The sequence below is a fragment of the Triturus cristatus genome, chromosome 12 (genome assembly GCF_964204655.1).
Source record: "Triturus cristatus chromosome 12, aTriCri1.1, whole genome shotgun sequence".
Taxonomy (NCBI): Eukaryota; Metazoa; Chordata; class Amphibia; order Caudata; family Salamandridae; genus Triturus; species Triturus cristatus.
The window spans coordinates 469485008-469503285 of NC_140595.1; the positions used below are offsets into that span (position 1 = coordinate 469485008).

Genomic DNA, 18278 nt, shown 5'->3' on the forward strand with positions numbered 1-18278 from the left:
GCAAAGTGAGCAAGGGACTCACGTCTGAGCATACCCTGCCAACTTATGGCGAACAAAGCGGTACAAGGAAGCTTGTTTCCGGTCCAGGGAAGGCATGACTTGGCAATTCGGGCTGGACTGTTCCCATGAGGCACAGGGTCAGACTGATTTGCATATGGCCATGTCTGAACTGGGGTGGCAGAGTGGGCTAAAGAACGGTGATGGATCAAACCCAGATCTGTTGACTGGGTGTGAGTGTTTGATTGGTTCTGATGCTCCGTCCATTACCACCCCCTTTTGTACCGCAAATCAGGCCTAGTGGCAAGGCCCCATTGCACCCAATCTACGCACTACACAGCCACAAGCTGAGAAGTTAACCAAACTGCTGAGATTAATGGGAGAGAGTCCCGTCCTCATGGACGAACAATCCAGAGATTTTTGGGGCTTTAGTTGATCCATGGTGAGTTGGCTTTATTTGCGACACTTGCAGAGGCCCAGTTTAGGAAAAACATGAGCGGGCCGTGGCCTGCTGAGACATCTGTGAAAGTAGAGACAAGGACCCGGGGGCGGTACCTGCAGGGCGTATTTGCGTCCATATCCGAGAACTGGGAGGAACGGCATTGTCAGAGGCAAGGCGCATGTGAGTACGTGAGAGACAGGGCTAGAGTGACCGGTGCCTGGACTGATGAGTGTTGGTCATGCGCATTGCAAGCCGAGAACAGTTCATCCTTTTGCTGTCTGGAACAAACTTCTCACTGTAGCGACTGGCAGGACGGGCCTAGGGGACCCTGGAAGCAGAGACACTGTGTCCAGGTGCTGGTGGTCGGAAGAATTCAGGAGCTGTTTCAGCAGAGAGCCCCCTCTGTCGCCCTACTCACTGCCGCACCCCGGCCTCTTAGTCTGCTGGGATTGTGGATTGCGGGGAGCGGAGGCCTGGGACCCCCTTAGTGATTGCCAATGATTTCAATAGTACAGGTGCCAGGGGGGCTGCCTCTGCTCTCGAGACGCGGGGAAAGCAACCTAGTGAGCTGCCCTGCTGCTTATGGTCACTACCAACAGGAACAGGTGGTCTGATTGAGTGGCGCTATATCGAGAGTGATTTGGTGATTGACCCTGAAAGGACGGCTGATAGAAGTGTGTGTGTAAACGGCATTGATATACAATACGCCACAACGCAGGTTTTGAGGCTGATGGGGGCGTGTGTATGTAAACAGCATCTATTTACAATACGCCACAGCGCAGATTGTGTCAAGCCCTGTGGAGTCCCTCAACTACCCAAACCACGGCTGATTGCTACAACGCATACCTGTCATCAAAAGGAATGGGCCACTGGACAATTCCATGATGGGTAAGACAGATAAGACTTAGCCCAAGCTCCAATTTGAATCACGTAAGACCCCCAGGTCGCCCTAAGCAGAGATGACCTCTGCGGAATCAGGGTTGGAGATCAATGACCCTCCCATGAACTCCGAATTGAAACAGATCCTTGCGGTTAGGCAGCGCAACTTGACTAAGATAGACGGGAACATAGATGCCCTCTCATTTCAAATGGGTCGAATGACGGAACGGCTGGACAAGCATACGGAGATACGCGACACAGTGGAGAAGGGTGTCTGATGCCAAAGATGTAGTAACAGCAGAGTCAATGGCGCACAAAAAGATGGAAAAGGTTTTGCACTCTCTACAGGCGGAGGATTTGGAGGCGCGCTCATGCAGGAACAACATATGTATTGTGGGAGTTGCTGAAGCAACCAACATAGAAAACATGGAGCAATTCATGGAACGACTACTGTGCTGGGAAGGGACACCTTCTCTGAAATCTTTGTGGTGGATCATGCCCACCGTTCTCTCACGCCCAAACCTTTACTGGAGGCGAGTCCCCATCGAATCATAGCAAGCCTCGTAAATTACAGAGATAGGGATGCCGCACTATGCAAGGTGCGTGACCTACAAACCCTGCCATATGAAGGCATGGGCTTGTCCTTCTACCCGGACTTCTCACAAGTACAAGAGGCACGTCGGCTATTTGTCTCTGCCAAAAGGAAACTTTGTGATCTTCAGGTTAAATATAGCATGCTGTACCTGGCGAAATTGCATGTTATATCTGAGGGGAAGGTGCACTACTTCACTGACCCGCAGCAGGTGTTCTATTTTCTCAAGCAGAAAGGGGGGGCCTGTAATAAACTATCTACGTGCATCTTCGGGCAGGACGAGTATGTGGACGAAGCAGTAAGTTCAATCATTGAGCCCTGGAACTATGAGGAAGCTCAAGGTAGCAGAGATGCAGGACACTTCATTTATCAGACCTTGACCCGGCGGCTACCGGGATGTGATCCACCGAACATTAAGATCCTCCGTTACTCCGGTCTTTATTAGTCACAGCTGGAGGCTGCTGCCAGTCATGTCTCACCGCACCGTTCCAGTATTTGAGACTGGTAAGACTGTTCCAATTGCAATGCAAAAGACCTTCGCTATTTTGGGAAATGTATAGGGACATGGCTGCATATTGTCAGCGCTCCCTCGAACTGTTGGTCTGGTATTTCTTATTGTTTGGCACCGGCTCTGGTATCGTAGGGCATGAAGATGTGTTGGGGTGGGCTAGTCGTTGCCCACGCCTGCATAGACTACTGGATGATATCTAGAACTTTAGTGCCCCGAGTGTGTGCCCCTTCCTTGCACCTACTCTGACCACTAGTCTGTGATACTAGACCTGGATCTTTGCTCCCCAGTGATTTCTACTTTTACCTAGCGTTTCCCCCTCTACTTCCTGTTGAACCTGGTTTTTAAGTCCGAACTAGCGCAAGCTACAGAGAAGTTCTTTGCCATCAATGTGGGTCAGTCAACAACTTCGCCAGTTTGGGAAATCTTTAAAGTCTATTTAAGAGGTATTGCACTCACTAAACATGTTTGGGTCCTTAGATCATTAAGGGGCAGATTGTCACGTTTGGAGAAGGGGATAGCGGACTTGGAAACTAGGCACCGATGGGAAGGTGATCCCAGCATATAAGTGGAAATTAAGTGTAATGGAAGAATATCATGATGCAGATAATGACGAGGTCCAACACCTGGGTAAATATGCTGGTGTAAAAACGTATGGAGAGGGGGAGCATCCGGGAGCCTCTCTGCTGATGGTAGCATGCCTCAGAAAGGAAAATTAGGTGATCATAGGCATTCAAGATGAAGAGGAACAATTGCTTAGCGACATGGCCCGCATCGCGAACAGGTGCAGCAGATACTATACTGACCTATATCGCACGTGGTTCACGCCTGATGAAGAGGCTATTAAGGATTACCTAGAGCACATTGCCATGTGTTGGACTTGGCCCTTCTGGCAGGTTCACCCCTGAACTTTTTGCTTTTACTGGTGACCTGGTGGTAGTGATTTTTGGTTTCTGCGCACTTTCCCTGTGTCCCAGGGTAAAGTGCGTGCGCACTCTTGAGTGCATGTGGTGAGTTAGGCCTGCCCTCCCATAGGAATGCATGGGGAATGTATGTGTCCCTGGTAGTTCCTTATGCGTGGGGTGTGCAGGCTCGAGTTTGGTATGTGCGGACTCGTGTGATCGAATGCTTCGCAATGATGTATAATGCGTGATTATGTCATGTGCGGAAGTGCCACTTCTAGGAGTTGGCATATTAGTGTAAAATGTGTCTGGCGTGTGATTGGCTGGAGCTGGCTGGTGAGCCTGGCTCCAGGAGTCTGGGTGGGTCTACCCCAGTGGTGAGTGTGAGATTAGCATGCTGATGGATGGGGAGGAGTGCACCTTGGACCTGAATAGGGCAGGGCTTTCCCCACACAATGCTGGCTCCGCCCCCTGTGCTGCGACTGATGACCCTAGCCCTGCCAGTGAATAGAGTGAGGGGCTGAGCACATCAAGGGTGCTCCTCAACCAGCTGTGACTGGTTTTTCCCCTCACCCTGAACTAAGAACAAAGGGTTTTACAGTATAAGAAGGGGCTGTGTCCCCTTACAAGGGGTTCTCTTCCAGGATCCTACCTGAGGGGGGCGGCTGCTGCTGCTGGACCAGAGGACCGCCACTTGGACTACCTCCCTGCCTGGAGGCCCAGTGAGCTGGCTCTGGGTCCAGCCTTGCCCCCCCCACCCCTGCCTGTCTGCATGCAGGGGAGAACTTTGTTGGACTTTGTGGTAATTCTCCCCTAAAGCGCTGGGAGCGCTTTATTTGTGTCCCTAAGCGCCTGGAAGCGCTTTGATTTGCCTTTAGCGCTCAGGAGCGCCTTATTGCTGCAAGCCGGTGCCCACCCGGCGTTTGCCCCATCTTTGCCGTTGGCGGGTGCCCACCCCGCTTATTTGTGGTATATCACGGCGGGTGCCCACCCCGCCGTTTATCTCCTATAACGAGAGAGCCTACCCCTCTTATTGTCAAAATCAAAAATCACCGCTGCAGCCCGGGCCGGGACAAACAGGAAGTCAGGTAAGTCTTGTGGTGACGTTGGCGGGGCCTCGTCTCACACCACGAAGTCGACGGGAGCCCACCCCGTGTTCCTGGGCTGGAGGAAGAAGCCAGCGCCTGCACCCGCGGGGCCCCCGGAAGCGAGGGAGAGCCCCGGTGACGAGGACTCCACTTCGAGCCCCCCCTCTGGGTGAAGTGAGGGCATCACTAAAGGAAGCGGACGGGAGCCTACCCCGCGCTTCCCCGAGGACAGGAGGAAGCTCCCGCACAGCTGCCCAGCACCCCGGAGCAGAGCCCCAGGTAAGCGGGACTCCGAGGGGGTTGTGGTCTCTGATCCCTGTCCTCCGCAGCGGCGCCGCAGTTGCGGGCCGCTCCGACGGGGGCACACCAAGGAGAACGCCCCCTTCGCCCCCACCAGAGGCCTTAGGATCAAAGAGCGCTAGAGGCGCTCCACCAAAGGGTCATTTGGGTTACGGATAAGAGCGGCCCCGGAAGGCAGAGCGCCGCTCCAACGTTGGCCCCGATATTTGTTAAGAGCCGAGTGAGGCTCCAACGTCCGCATTGTTTTCTTCGAGCGCTGGTGCGCTCCAACGTTTTGGGGGCAACATTGCTACGAGTCCAGAGGGACTCCAACGTTGCGGGCACATGGTTCTGGAGCCACGAAGGCTCTAGGGGGCATTCCGTGGGAGTAGAGCCCAGGGAGGCTCCACGTGAGTGCTGCCTATTTGTGTTCAAAGGCACAGTGGTGCCCACGCTCATTTTTCCAGCTGCCCAGCACTTAGTGGGCAGCTGCAGCGTTTAGGTTGGGCCCCTCCACGCTTTGACATTGGGACACAGGGCGTCCTAGCCCCGACAAGGCCAGTTGGCCTAGGGACTGCCACAGGTGGTGGCTAATGTGAGTTTTGCGCTATTGTTCCTAAACCTGCACCTCTGAATGTGTTTTTATGCGTCATGTGCCTTGTGTTTACACCTCTGAATGTGTTGTGATGCATCATGTGTAATGTGCGTTTACCCCTACAGGTATTGTGATACTTAGGTGGTTGCTTTTCTCCTAGTACAGGTGGTGCTAGTGAGGTCCTGGTTCGCTGCGCAATATTTTCCTAAGGTGGTTAGGGTTGCGTAGGTGGTACTTACCTGTTACCAGTAGTTACTGGTCGTGTGCTACATATGTTATTTAGTGCTACAGTGATTGTATGTGCTATGTTCTAAAGCATTATTCCTATGTTCTAAGTGCTAATTTCTACAAAGTGCTAATTCCTGACAGTGGTCCATGTGGCCCTGTCCCCTGTACATATAATCCCTTGTAAACTCTGCCCGTGCCTGTTGGCACATTGTAAAGTGTTGTTTTTATCTAATGTGTTTTGGTAATACAAAGGCTATTTTTATATAATACCTTGTGTGGAGTTTCTTTTGTGGTGGGCCTTGGGTGTTGTTGCTGGGTGCGCGCGTAAACGCTTTACACATCGCCTCCGGGATAAGCCTGACTGCTCGTGCCAAGCTACCAAGGAGGTGAGCAGGGGTTATCTTTGGCGTGTAACTCCCCAGCCCTGACTAGAGTGGTGGTTTCTGCCTGGCTTTGGCGCAAGCCTCAGCCAACCAGAAATCCCATTTCTAACACCATGACAATGCTCGCAGTGGAGTACAGGGAGCACCTAATGACTCCACTGCCCCCTGTGGATGTACACGCTGCCCTCTCTAGTATGCCGTCTGGTAAAGTACCATGCACGGACGGCTTAATGGTGGCCTTTTATAAGGCCTATTAAGACCTCATCCCGCATTTGGTCACACTTTGAGGAGATGGTAGGGTCTGGTAAGATGCTTCACTCATTGCGAAAAGCTTTAATAGTTACTCTCTTGAAGGCCGCAAGATCAACTGGGACAAGTCTGTAATCTTCCCGCTCACCCCTGCAATGACACCCATAACTCTGGAGTTCCCTCTGCTTTGGATGAATGACTCTGTCTGGTACTTGGGGATACACACCCACATGGACCCTGTGCAGGACCTCCGAGATAACTACGGCAAAACAATACACAAACTAGGAGAAGACTTCGAGCGCTGGATTAAACTTCCCCTGTCTCTAATGGGGTGGATAGCGCTTATGAAAATGGTGGTACTCCCCAGATTTTTATCCTGTTCCACCATATCCCAATGCTCCTACCAAAGTCATTGTTTGCAGAGTTACTGGGTCAGTTGCTTTAGTTGGCGTGGCCTGGCAAACATGCCAGGGTGCAGTGGAAGGTACTTATTTTGCTGAACGACATGGGGGGGGGAGACTAGTTTCTCTTGACTTAGAGTTGTTGTATAGGGCAGCGCAGTGCACAGCAGCGTACCACTGGTGTCACGGTTCACAGGATCTGCCACACCTGTACATTGAAAGGGACGCTCTCCCAAACCCTGTCCTGCAAACCGTCAAATGCATGGCATATATCACTCTCTTAATTCTGTGATACACGCTTGGCGGCAACTATTGGAGCAGCAAGACAGCTCTTTACTATATTCCCCACATGTCGAATGAATTGGTGCTATTGGTTGCTGCTGAGTCGTGGTCTGGGGGTCACCATGATGGGGGTGTTATTCCAAGAGAGGGAGGTGGGGGGTTTGGGACACATTCCAGGATAGAGAGCAGGCACAGAAGCCCATTGCCCGCTTCCAATATTTTGGAGTCCATCATGCCCTGTGGGAATTCTTGTGGGAGGACATGCAGGAACCCCCGGCTCTTCCTGCGCTGTTGCTACTGATCCAATCATACACTCCCATTGGCCTGGGCACGAGGGTCTATGCTCTAGCGCAGGAGGCGTGCAGACCTGGTGTCAGGTGCATGGCAGGGGGACTTTGGTAAGACCGTAGACAATGAGGACTGGGGATATTGTTGCTTTGTGACCAAGTCTGTATCACTAATTGGAGACATAGACTTTTGCGTTTTAAATAAGTCAATCGAGTATACTACACCTCAGAATGACTTTACAAATACGGGTTAAGAAACTTCGCTGAGTGCCTGCGATTTAGTATGGGTGTGGCTGATTTTATACATGTGGCATGTTATGGTACAGCGGTCGCTGAGTTCTGGAAAATGGTATTCCGAGAGTTGAGTTGGATTACTGGTTACCCATTGAAAGCTGACCCAATGATGTCTCTTCTGGGATTTAACAAGGGGGTGGTTAAAACAGCCAGACACCCCTGGTGTCTATTGGGCTATTGCTGGCTAGACGCCGGATAGCGATGCGTTGGGCCAGAGGGCCAGTTCCCACATTGGCTGAATGGCACACAGATATGGCCTACTGCAATACTCAGTTGGACTTATACAGTGAGCTGCTTCCTCCTCTCAGTCACCCTAAAAACTATTGGGGCCTGTATCAAACATAACTTGTGGGTAAAGAGACTAGGGAGGTAGAGGGGGAATTAACTGGGACATTGTACCTTATGATGGAGTACATACGGGTGGCAGAACTACTACATGATAGGGCAATGCTAGAGGGAAATGGGTTTGCCTCCTGGTTGATGCAGTGCTTACTAGGATGACTGACCCACAGCTACTATCATGGTATAAGACGGTTGCCAGGGAATGCTGCCTGGGAATAGGTTAATGCATGGCTGTGGTCCACCCGATTCTGTAAAATGCAAACAATGTAATTGGTCATTGATATACTTGATGTACTACGCTACTCTTCTTTTAGGGATGTGTATGTCTAATATGGTCCTGATGTAACTGTATGATTTATGTACTCTTGTGTTTCACAATATAAAAAAAAGGTGTCACTTAAAGAGTAAAAACAAATACAGCAGTCACGGTGGACCCCAATGCAGGGCAGTATTAGAAAGGTGAATTGCCTGATGTGAGGCAGTGTTATGTGGATGCTAGCGGGGTGAGACATACAACAAATATGGATCAGAGGCAATTGGTGTTCAGTTTAAAAACATGCAAACCCATGATATCTATGAACTGACCTTAGGAGAATGATTGGCCATTCCCTCACAGAGTAAGTGCAAAGTTTCTCAGTCGTGAACATTTTGATAAGGGTAAGAAGGATTGTCAGCTAAATTACATTGGTAAACCACAGATTGCACAGCACCTAAGTGAGGAACTGAGGGGAAGAATCCTCTCTCACTCGAGCATTCCGATGAGCATTCCAATCCCAGGAGAGGTGTCACCCACACTGGTTCAGGTGTGCACAGGAGGCAGCTCATGGAGCTGGGAGCTAGCCACTCTGGAACCTGGCTCTGTCTGCAATGTTGGCCTCGGTAAGGATGTTGTTGAACCGCAAATTTTAAGGTCGCTGTAAGGTTTTTAGAGCAGCAGATTTTTTTTTTTATAAGCAGATGTTCGAGGCATATGAGCTGCAGATTGTACACTTTGCATAGATCGCCATCTGTTGGGCCCGGATGTTTGCAGTTTGTTTTTGTTCTTTGGACAGTCTTTGGAAGTCACGAGTTCGGTGACTCCTCCTTCGGTCCGTACTGCGCATGGGCTTCGGCTCCATCCTCAGATTTTTTTCCGCCATCGGGCTCGGATGTGATACTTCGTGCTCCGGCTTCGAACTTTTACGGTTCCAGCCTCGACGGAAAATCCTTGTTCATCGAGTTTCTTCATCTTCTTCATCTCTCGTAGAGGCACTTTTCTCGATTCCTCACATCAGCACCGGCCTTCGGGCCCTCCTCGACTCCGGTCCCGGCCGATGGAAAGGACTCCGTTCAAAAAGTGCCCAAAATGTGGGTCCAAATTTCCCCACACCGACCTCCATCAGGTGTGTAACCTTTGACTCTCTCCAGAACACGAGGCCAGAGACTGCCCCGCCTGCAAGTCTTTTCGATCAAAAAAGACCATCCGGGATCGAAGAGCTCGACGCACCATGGCGCACTCATCGACCGCGGCTCCACCGGACATCTTCGGAGACGACACCGGAGCTTCGGGGCAACAACACACCGAACAGGAGGAAGACATCGTCAGCGCTTCCGAGGCCGACGACTCCGACCTGGAGGACATCACACCGGCGCAGATGGTCGTGAGTACTCTACCCCCTCCCACCCCCGCACCCATATCCAAAGAGACTCAGGTTACACCTTTGCCTTCGGGCCTAGGGAAAACCAAACATGCAGCTTCTATCACCCCACCTTCGGGCCCGGTGTCGAAGCATCACAAGTCTCACGGCAGCTCGGGCTCGAGCCAGCCTACTCCTGGTGCCGATAAACACCGTTCGGCACCGAAGAAAGTGACGCCCAGCTCGACTCCGAAGCCACCGGTGCCGAAGCCTGGACTCACGGTGCCGACGAAACACAAGCATAAATCCCTCGGCACCGACGCTCCTGCGTCGAAGCCTACCTCGACGCCGAAAAAACCGGAGGTTCCAAAAATGCATGGTGCAGAGAAACCACCCAAGTCCTCGGCTCCGAAAACATCGGCGCCAGCGGACGATTCGGCGCCAACGGACCTTTTTACACCTGATCCTTCTCAAAAAACCTTATCAAAGGATCCAAAGACTGGGCTATTGATTTTGTCTATCAAAAAAAAGACGTCTTGACACACCAGCTCCTCCTCCACCGCCCAAACGGAAGGACTCTGCCACAACTCCTCTGAGTGCCCTCCCCACCACCTCCTCTCCCTCTCAGGTTACCTCATCACTCCCCAACCCCGTCCCCAGACCCGGATTACGGGGATCCTGATTATGATCCAGCAGATGCCCCAATGGACCCCACACCACCGGGGACGCCAGACCCATGGGAGGATTACCAAAACCCTGACATACCAGATGTGCCTCAAGATGACCTCTACCCATCCAGGCCATCTCCCCCGGAGGACTCACTAGGGTTTCACCACTTAGTGCAGAGAGCAGCACACTATCATGGGGTGGAACTACATAGCGAACCAGTGGAAGACGACTTCTTACTGGATACATTTGATATCCAGGATAAATCCACAGCCATTTTGCCCATGCTTAAGGGTGTTACCAAACATGCTGCAGAGGTGTTCAAAGACCCTGTCAGGGCCAGGGTCTTAAACCCCAGAATAGAAAAAAAGTACAAAGCAGCACCCACAGATCCTACATACATTAAAGGCCCTGCTCCTTTAGATTCCTTGGTTGTGTCCACGGCTAGAAAGCGGTCCAACTCCTAGTCCTCAGGTGAGGCTCCACCGCCAGATAAGGAATCAAAGCTCTTGGATGCGTCTGGTAAACGCACTGCCTCGCAAGCCGCAAACATCTGGCGCATTGCGAATACACAGGCGCTGCTTGCGCGTTATGACAGAGCACACTACGATGAGGTTGAGGCTCTTATGCAGCACCTCCCGGAGAAACACAAACGTAAAGCTCATGACCTAATACAGGAGGGAAAGCTCATTACTAACACCTCCATTAAATGTGCCCTCGATGCAGCGGACACTGCTTCTAGAGCCATAAATACTAGTGTCCTGCTCCGCCGCCACGCCTGGCTCAGGATCTCAGGGTTCAAGCCAGAAGTCCAGGCATCCATACTAAATCACCCCTTTGACCAACAACACCTCTTTGGGCCAAAGGTGGACGAAGCATTAGAAAAAATGAAAAAGGACACGGACACAGCAAAGTCTATGGGGGCATTACAATCCCAGACCCCTAGACGCTCCTTTCGACGTTCGTCCTTTCGTAGCACAGGCAGAGGCTACTCCACCGATAGCGCCTCTACCTCCTACAAGTCCCCTCCTCAAAATACCTTCTCAAAGGGCTACCAAAGGGGTGGATACAGGGGCAACAACAATAAGGGCAGGGGCACAACCAACACCACCCGTTCTGCCACACCGCCCGCACAATGACTTCCCCTCGCTCCCCCCAGACCATCCCACTCCAGTCGGGGGCAGACTGCGACACTTTATCCACGCCTGGGAGTCCATAACATCGGACAAATGGGTGACCCAAATTATTCGGTCAGGGTACTGTCTCGAGCTAACATCTACCCCACCCAATATCCCACCAAGGCACCGTCCAATGTCACAGGAACATTCCACACTGCTCAAACAGGAGGTGATCTCCCTCCTCCAAAAACACGCTATAGAGCAGGTCCCCGTCAATCAGCAAAATTTAGGGGTCTACTCTCTGTATTTTCTAATACCGAAAAAAGACGGGACCCTGCGGCCCATTTTGGACCTCCGGCCTCTAAATGCATACATCCATTCAGACCATTTCCACATGGTCACCTTACAACAAGTCCTCCCACTCCTCTGTCAGGGAGACTTTCTCACTACCTTGGATCTGAAAGACGCATACTTTCATATTCCAATACACCCTTCTCACAGGAAGTACCTCAGGTTTGTGGTGGACGGTCAGCATTACCAATTCACGGTTCTCCCCTTCGGGGTCACCACCGCACCACGGGTGTTTACCAAATGCCTAGCTGTAGTAGCAGCACACCTCAGACGTCAACATATTCACGTCTTCCCTTACTTAGACGACTGGCTGATAAAAGCCTGTCCTCCGACCAATGTGTGCAACATACTATCGTAGCCAAGCGCTGGTCCCCGGGAAGCTCCCCCCTTTCTAAGCTGTCATTATACAGGTTCAAGAGGTGGGGTGTTAAGACCGTGACCAGGTGTCGGAAGAGCTCCACTGGGATACCATTAGGCCCCAGAGCCTTGCCCATGTGGAGTGCGAGTATGGTCTGAATCGTTTCTTCCTGCGTAATGTCTGCCTCAAGCGCCTGCACTGCTGTGTGCGCTAGCTTCGGCATTTGGATGTCGTGCAGGAAGGCTCTGTTTTCTTCTACAGTGGCCGTTGCAGTCGGCGTGTATATGCGTTCATAATGTGCCGCCAGTTCCTCTACAATGGCCTGGGGGTCTGTGATTGGCGCGCCGTGTTGCGTGGCAAGCTCTGCTATCCACCTACTAGCTTTGTCTTTTTTATCTAACCAGGCCAGTAGCTTCCCCGCTTTGTCCCCCTGCTCGTATACAGTGTGCCTTGTGGTCCGTAGTCTAGATTTTGCCTCCTCCCATACAAATGTCTGGTATTCTTGTCGCGCCAGCTGTAGCCCATGTGTTGCTGCCTCCGTAGCGTCGGCGGCGTAGTCCGCCTCTGCCCTTTGCATGTTCTCCTCTAGCGTGTGGAGTTGTTGGCGCTGGCGCTTCTTGTGGTGCGACACTGAGGAAATGGCCTGGCCCTGCAGGACCGCCTTATAGGCTTCCCAGAGTGCCGCTGGCGACTCCACCGTATGTTCATTCTCACTAAAGTATTTCGTGGTGGTGACCAACGTTTTCTTGATCTCTTTAATTGCTAGATAATGTGGGTAGATCGGGAAGAGCCGGCGCCTGCCCGGGATGTCTGATGAGTATGTGAGCATTATTGGGGAGTGGTCCGAGATTCCCCTGGGTAAGTGTGTCACCTCCGCTATCTGTTCCAATCCCAGCATTTGGGTAAACATGTGATCTATCCGCGACTCACTGTTGTGCACCCCTGAGTGGAAGGTGTATTGCCTATCGTGTGGGAATTTCGCTCTCCAGGTATCTGTGAGGCCGATCGTATCTACAAAATCTTTAAGTTTCGAACTACTGGGGCCTCTGGGGGGTCGCCTATCCATGGCGGTGTCAACTACGGCGTTGAAATCCCCTCCTATAAACGTTGTGCCTTGTGGGAGCGACAACAGGAATGCGCCCAGGTCCGGGAGCGCGGTACCATGTAATGCTGGTGGGATATACACTGACACAAAGTTGTACCTTTTCCCTTCCCATTGGCCCGCCAATGCGGCGAATCTGCCCTGTGCATCGGTCAATGTCTGTTGTATTATCAGTGGGCAGCGCTTATGGAGTAATATACCCACCCCCCGGGATCCACAGGTGAACTCCGAATGGACTCCCATTTTATATCCCCATCTGTCTAAGGCTTGACATGCGGAACCCACCAAGTGCGTTTCCTGCAGCAGTGCTACCGCCGGGCCCTTTCGTTTAATGTACTGTAATACCAGCCCCTGTTTGATCTTGTCCCCCAACCCGTTGACATTCCAGGACAGGATCGCTAGGTGCTTGCCAGTACTGGTGTGGTCAGTGGTATGCGGATTGTCGGTCGTCCCTAAGGTCTGTTCCGAGTCCTGCCCCATGTGCTATTGTGTATGGTATGTGCGATGTACAATGAGCGGTGTGTGGAGAGTCTATGCAGATGCTGACTGAGCTTGCGGTATGCAGATAAAACCTTGTGAACCAAAACCCCCTGTAAACTCCCCATCCCCCCCCCCCCCCCCCCACCTCCCTGCTGCCCTGCCCGGCGGATTCCAAACTACCCGCCACCCCCAACTGAGCAGAGTGCTTTGTCCCCATAACTGTGTACTTGCGTGCCAGGGGGGAGATGCCAGTTGCACCCAGTCTTAGTCTCCCCCTCAGAGCTTCATGATGTCCACGGCTGTAACGAAGGCTCAGGCTCCGGCCGTACAAGCCTCCCCCTTAGCTTTTTCCAGTGTGGCGCCGTCTCCAGCCTTCGTGGGCCCTCTGTTCCAGCACCGGCGAGAGGCCCCGGGGAGACAGCCAGGTCCAACCCCCACGGCCATCCCCCAGGAGCGACAGAGGTCGTTGTGCCATTTCCGCTGTCCGGCGAGTCCCACGTTCATATCTTGCTTGGCGTGGTGTCATAGTCCTTCGTCCGCCCCCTTTTGCGATGGGTCCGATACCTCCGCCCTGTCCGCGGACTGTCCATGTCTCCGCGCCGCTCCAGTGCGTCCCGTTGTCTTCCGCCAGCCCTCTAGCCACTCTGTGGCCTCCGTCGGGGACATGAAAAACCAGGTTTTGCCCTCCGCCTCCACCCTGAGCTTCGCGGGGAAGAGCATTGCATACTTCAGTTCTCTCTTCCGTAGCTCTTCACCTCCAGAAAGTCTCTGCGTTGCTTCGTTACCAGCGCTGTGTAGTCCGGGTATATCTCTATTTTGCTATTCTCCACTCGGAGTGGGGGAGCGACTCGCGCTGTCTGCAGAATAGCGTCGTGGTTGCGGAAGTTGAATATTCTTGCTAGTGTAGGCCGTGGTGGGGCTCCCGGTTTGGGTGGCCCTCCTGGCACCCTGTGCGCCCGTTCAACTGAGAAAAACTCCGACAAACCTCTAGGTTGGAGTTTATTCTTGACGAGGTCTTCCACATATAAGTCCAGCGCCGGACCGCGCACGGTCTTCGGCACTCCCACTAAGCGGATGTTATTGCGGCGGGCGCGCCCTTCTTGGTCGTCCAGTTTTGCCTCCAGTTGTTTCTGCGCCTGTTCCAGTGACCTCACTTTGTTTGTGAGCAGCGTTGTCTCCGTGGACAGGGTGGCCGTCGTGTCTTCCACCTCCTTCAGCCTGTCGTTAATTTTTGACACGTCTGCTCGTAACAGTGTAATGTCCGTGGAGATCGTACCTATCGCCGTTTGCATTTGCGTCAGCGTGCGCATTATATCATGCAGGGTAATCTCCCCAGGCTGACCGACCTGCGCTGTGTCCTCACTCTTCCTGGGAGTCTCTGGGGTCTGCGAACTCTCTCTGCGGTAGGCAAATTTGTCCAGTTTGCCCGTCTGCGGCCCACGCTGGCCTTTCCCCCCCCATGGTGCTTGCTCCGTCTCGCGGTGTAGCGGGCAGGTCGGCAGTCGCCACTGCCAGACTGTGCCGCAAAGGTCAGCGCTCGGCCTTTCGGTTTTCCCTCCTCTTCCCGCCTCCGCTCGTGCAGGGGGCCGTTTTCCAGAGTGCGCCCACTCTTCTCAGGCCGCGACGGGGAGCACCATATGCAGCCCACGGTGCGTCGTGTCCACTATGCGTCCCTGCCCCACCCGGTAGAACTGTGCGGGGAGGGGGGGGTTCTCGGCGCTTGATCTGATCACCAGTGTCGCCCCCGTCGCCGCGGGATCCCCGGCCACGTTCCGAGGGAGTTCAGGCTCACCAGCACTTTAGCGTTCAGTCCCGACCAACCCGGGGCACGTCCGGGCTCCGGGCCACAGATCTAGGCAGCAGGGCCCTTTATCCGCTGGCGCGCGGGGGGGGGCCGGGACACCCGCGGCACCCGTGTCCAGGTCGCGTTACCTCGCCTCCACTCCTCTGCGTGTGCCCCGTCCCGCAGTTCGGCCTCGCACCGCAGGGCCCTTAATGTCACGAGGCCCGGGTCCACGTCGGTCAGTGCCTCTACGGTCCAAGCTCCGCTGCCGCTTTACCTCGTCCTGCTCGGCGTCTTGGTCCTCGGAGCGGGTCAACGCTGCGCGCCACCTCCTCGGCCGCGCCCGTCCACTCTAGTCCCTGGTCGCGGTCCCGGGGAGTAGGCCGCACCCTCGGCCTCGTCGATGCGGATCCTGCGGTGGCTCCCTCAGCTCCCAGACGGCACCCGTACGGCGCCGTGGACGCGGATAAATGGCAGGATTTTAGGGGAAAGAGACTAGTGAGCGCGGAGCTCTCCTAGGCTGCAGCCATTTCTGTCGGCTGCAAGCCACGCCCCCCGAAATTACACTTTTTAACGTGTAATGTCAGAGTTAGGTGACCCACGCTAAAGTAGACAGGTTTTGGCATACCTGGACCGCCATCAGGTCCAGATCACATTGCTTCAGGAAACTTACCTGGACCCTCGCCATTCCCCCTCATTCGCTAGCAAGTGGGCAGAACACAGGGTATTCTCCTCATACTCCCCATATTCCAGAGGGACAGCAATACTTATCAAAAAACACACTCCATTTATCCCATGTGGCATGGCGCAAGATCACTTAGGGCGCTACTGCATGATATGGGGCAGGTTGGGCTCGTCATCCACCACATTGGTCTGCTGCTATGGGCCTAGCCCGGATGACCCCAGAGTTCTTTGCCACCCTATGGGGCAAGATTCTGGAGATAGTGTCTACTCAAATAAAATGTGGTGGAGACTTTAGTACAACTCTAAACCCAGCGATAGATGGATCTCCTCTTGTCCCACATCACTACGCTAGATCGCATAAACTGATGCAGGACATAGTGTCTGACAATGGGCTGCTGGACACCTGGTGACACGTTCACCTGAATTGGGCTGAAGGCACACATCATACAGCAATGCCTGCATCGTGGGCTAACCTGGACTATTGCTTAGTGTTTAGGGGCTTGGGTCCATCGGTCAACACAGCAGAACATCTAGAGAGAACATACCCTGACCATTCTCTGGTCTGCTTGATATGGACCTCTCCAGGGTTGGGTGTATCCCTAAGAAGCTGGAAACTAATGCCTCTCACGCAATTGGACACAGTGTTTCACAGTGAATTAGGACAGGAAATCACGGATTTCTTTCAGTGAAATTTAGGATCACTTGACAGTCTCTCGACGGTTTGGGAGGCCTTTAAGGTCACAATTCGTTGCTTTTGCATCTCTAAAAGCTCTGGAGTTCTGCGCAACATTTGGGGTACCCTACAGAAATTAGAGGGGGAACTTAAGAGAATGGAGGCAGAGCTTGCTGCTGGCGCAGACGGTAAATTCCCAACGTGATTTCAGGGAGAAACTCTCGGAATATGAAGAAACGGCGGAACGAGAGGTTCGATTCAGGGGTAAATACTTTAAGGACGGCATCGGGTGTAGAGATAATGCAAACATACTAACCGCGTTCACAGCTCATTATACTACATTGTATTCTACTAGTAGGCAAAGTCCGCTTGATCTGGCTGGATACCTAAAGAATGTGGCCCTGGGTTGGCTGGGGGACTCACAGAGGGTATTCCTGGTGGCCCCCTTTGAAGAGGACAAAATACGAGAGGCCATCATGCACAAGAAATCAGTTAAAGCCCCAGGCTTAGATGGGCTTCCCATAGACTTTTATAAATCATATATTGACCAACTCACTCCCATTCTGAAAGCTGTCTACGTAGAAGCCCAAACAAATGGTATCCTCCCGCCTTCGATGAATCAAGCACTTATTACTTCACTGTTAAAGCCAGGAATATCTGCAGACCAATGCGACTCATATAAGCCGTTGTCCCTCATCAATAATGACGCTAAAATCTTGGCTATAACACTGGCCAATAGGTTCAACCTGTTGATGGAAAAATTGGTCCTCCCGACCAGGCTGTGTTTATTCCAGGGCGGGCATTCTCTCACAATCTTCGTACTTTCTTCTTCATATTGCAAAATGTAGACCACGATTTGGCGCTTGTGGCGTTCTTTCTGGACGCCACAAAAGCGTTTGATTCAGTAGAATGGGACTACTTACTGGGAATATTATAGCACATGGGCATGCCAGTGGGGTTCTTATCATGGATAAGTCTTTTGTATAAATCCCTGACAGATAAAGTTCTGATCAATGGGCAGATGTCACTGGCCTTCCCCATTACCAGAGGCATCAGACAGGGGTGCCCGTTATCCCCTAAACATTTTGCGCTAGCCATTGTGCCACTTGCGGCTAAACTGCCGCAACATCACCAGGACAAAGCATTAAGGTGTCCCGTGCGCCAGGTACTCATTTTTCTTTATGCAGCTGATGTCACCCTGTACATCAGAGACCCACGGCAGCATCTCAACCCTATCTTACAAGAATTAATTGTTTTTGGGATACTCTCTAGGGTTCACATCGTCTGGGAGAAATCGCAAATATTCCCTCTTACCTTTGCGGCTACACAATTCTCACTTGATTTTCCAATAGAGTGGTGAAACGCTGAAGTAAAATATCTGGGTATTCGCATCACCAAAAATAGGGAGGAAGTAATGTGCCTTAACTATGACAGGGCGTTAGAGAATATTACAAGCTTTGTTACATGTTGGATCTCCCTGCCCCTATCAATGGCAGGGCGCACCTCTTATTAAAATGATGGTTCTCTCGCAGTTACTATACTTATTTATGAACATACCATACTACCCAGGCAGATGTTTCTTCACAGCTTTACGATCCAAACTGATCAGATTGACATGGGGAGGTAAACAACCAAGACTGCAATGGAACATAATTACCAGGCCATATTCTCACGGTTGGTTCGATGTCCCAAACCTGGA

At 52.4% G+C, this 18278-nt stretch overlaps 1 protein-coding gene and 1 pseudogene across 8 annotated transcripts in view; both read left to right on the plus strand.

Annotated features, from left to right (window-relative positions):
• TDRD12 (tudor domain containing 12) overlaps nucleotides 1-18278 on the plus strand; it is a 3486095-nt gene that overhangs the window by 1304878 nt on the left and 2162939 nt on the right. The gene's annotated exons all lie outside the window — the stretch shown is intronic.
• LOC146776119 (uncharacterized) lies at nucleotides 1951-11169 on the plus strand (annotated as a pseudogene).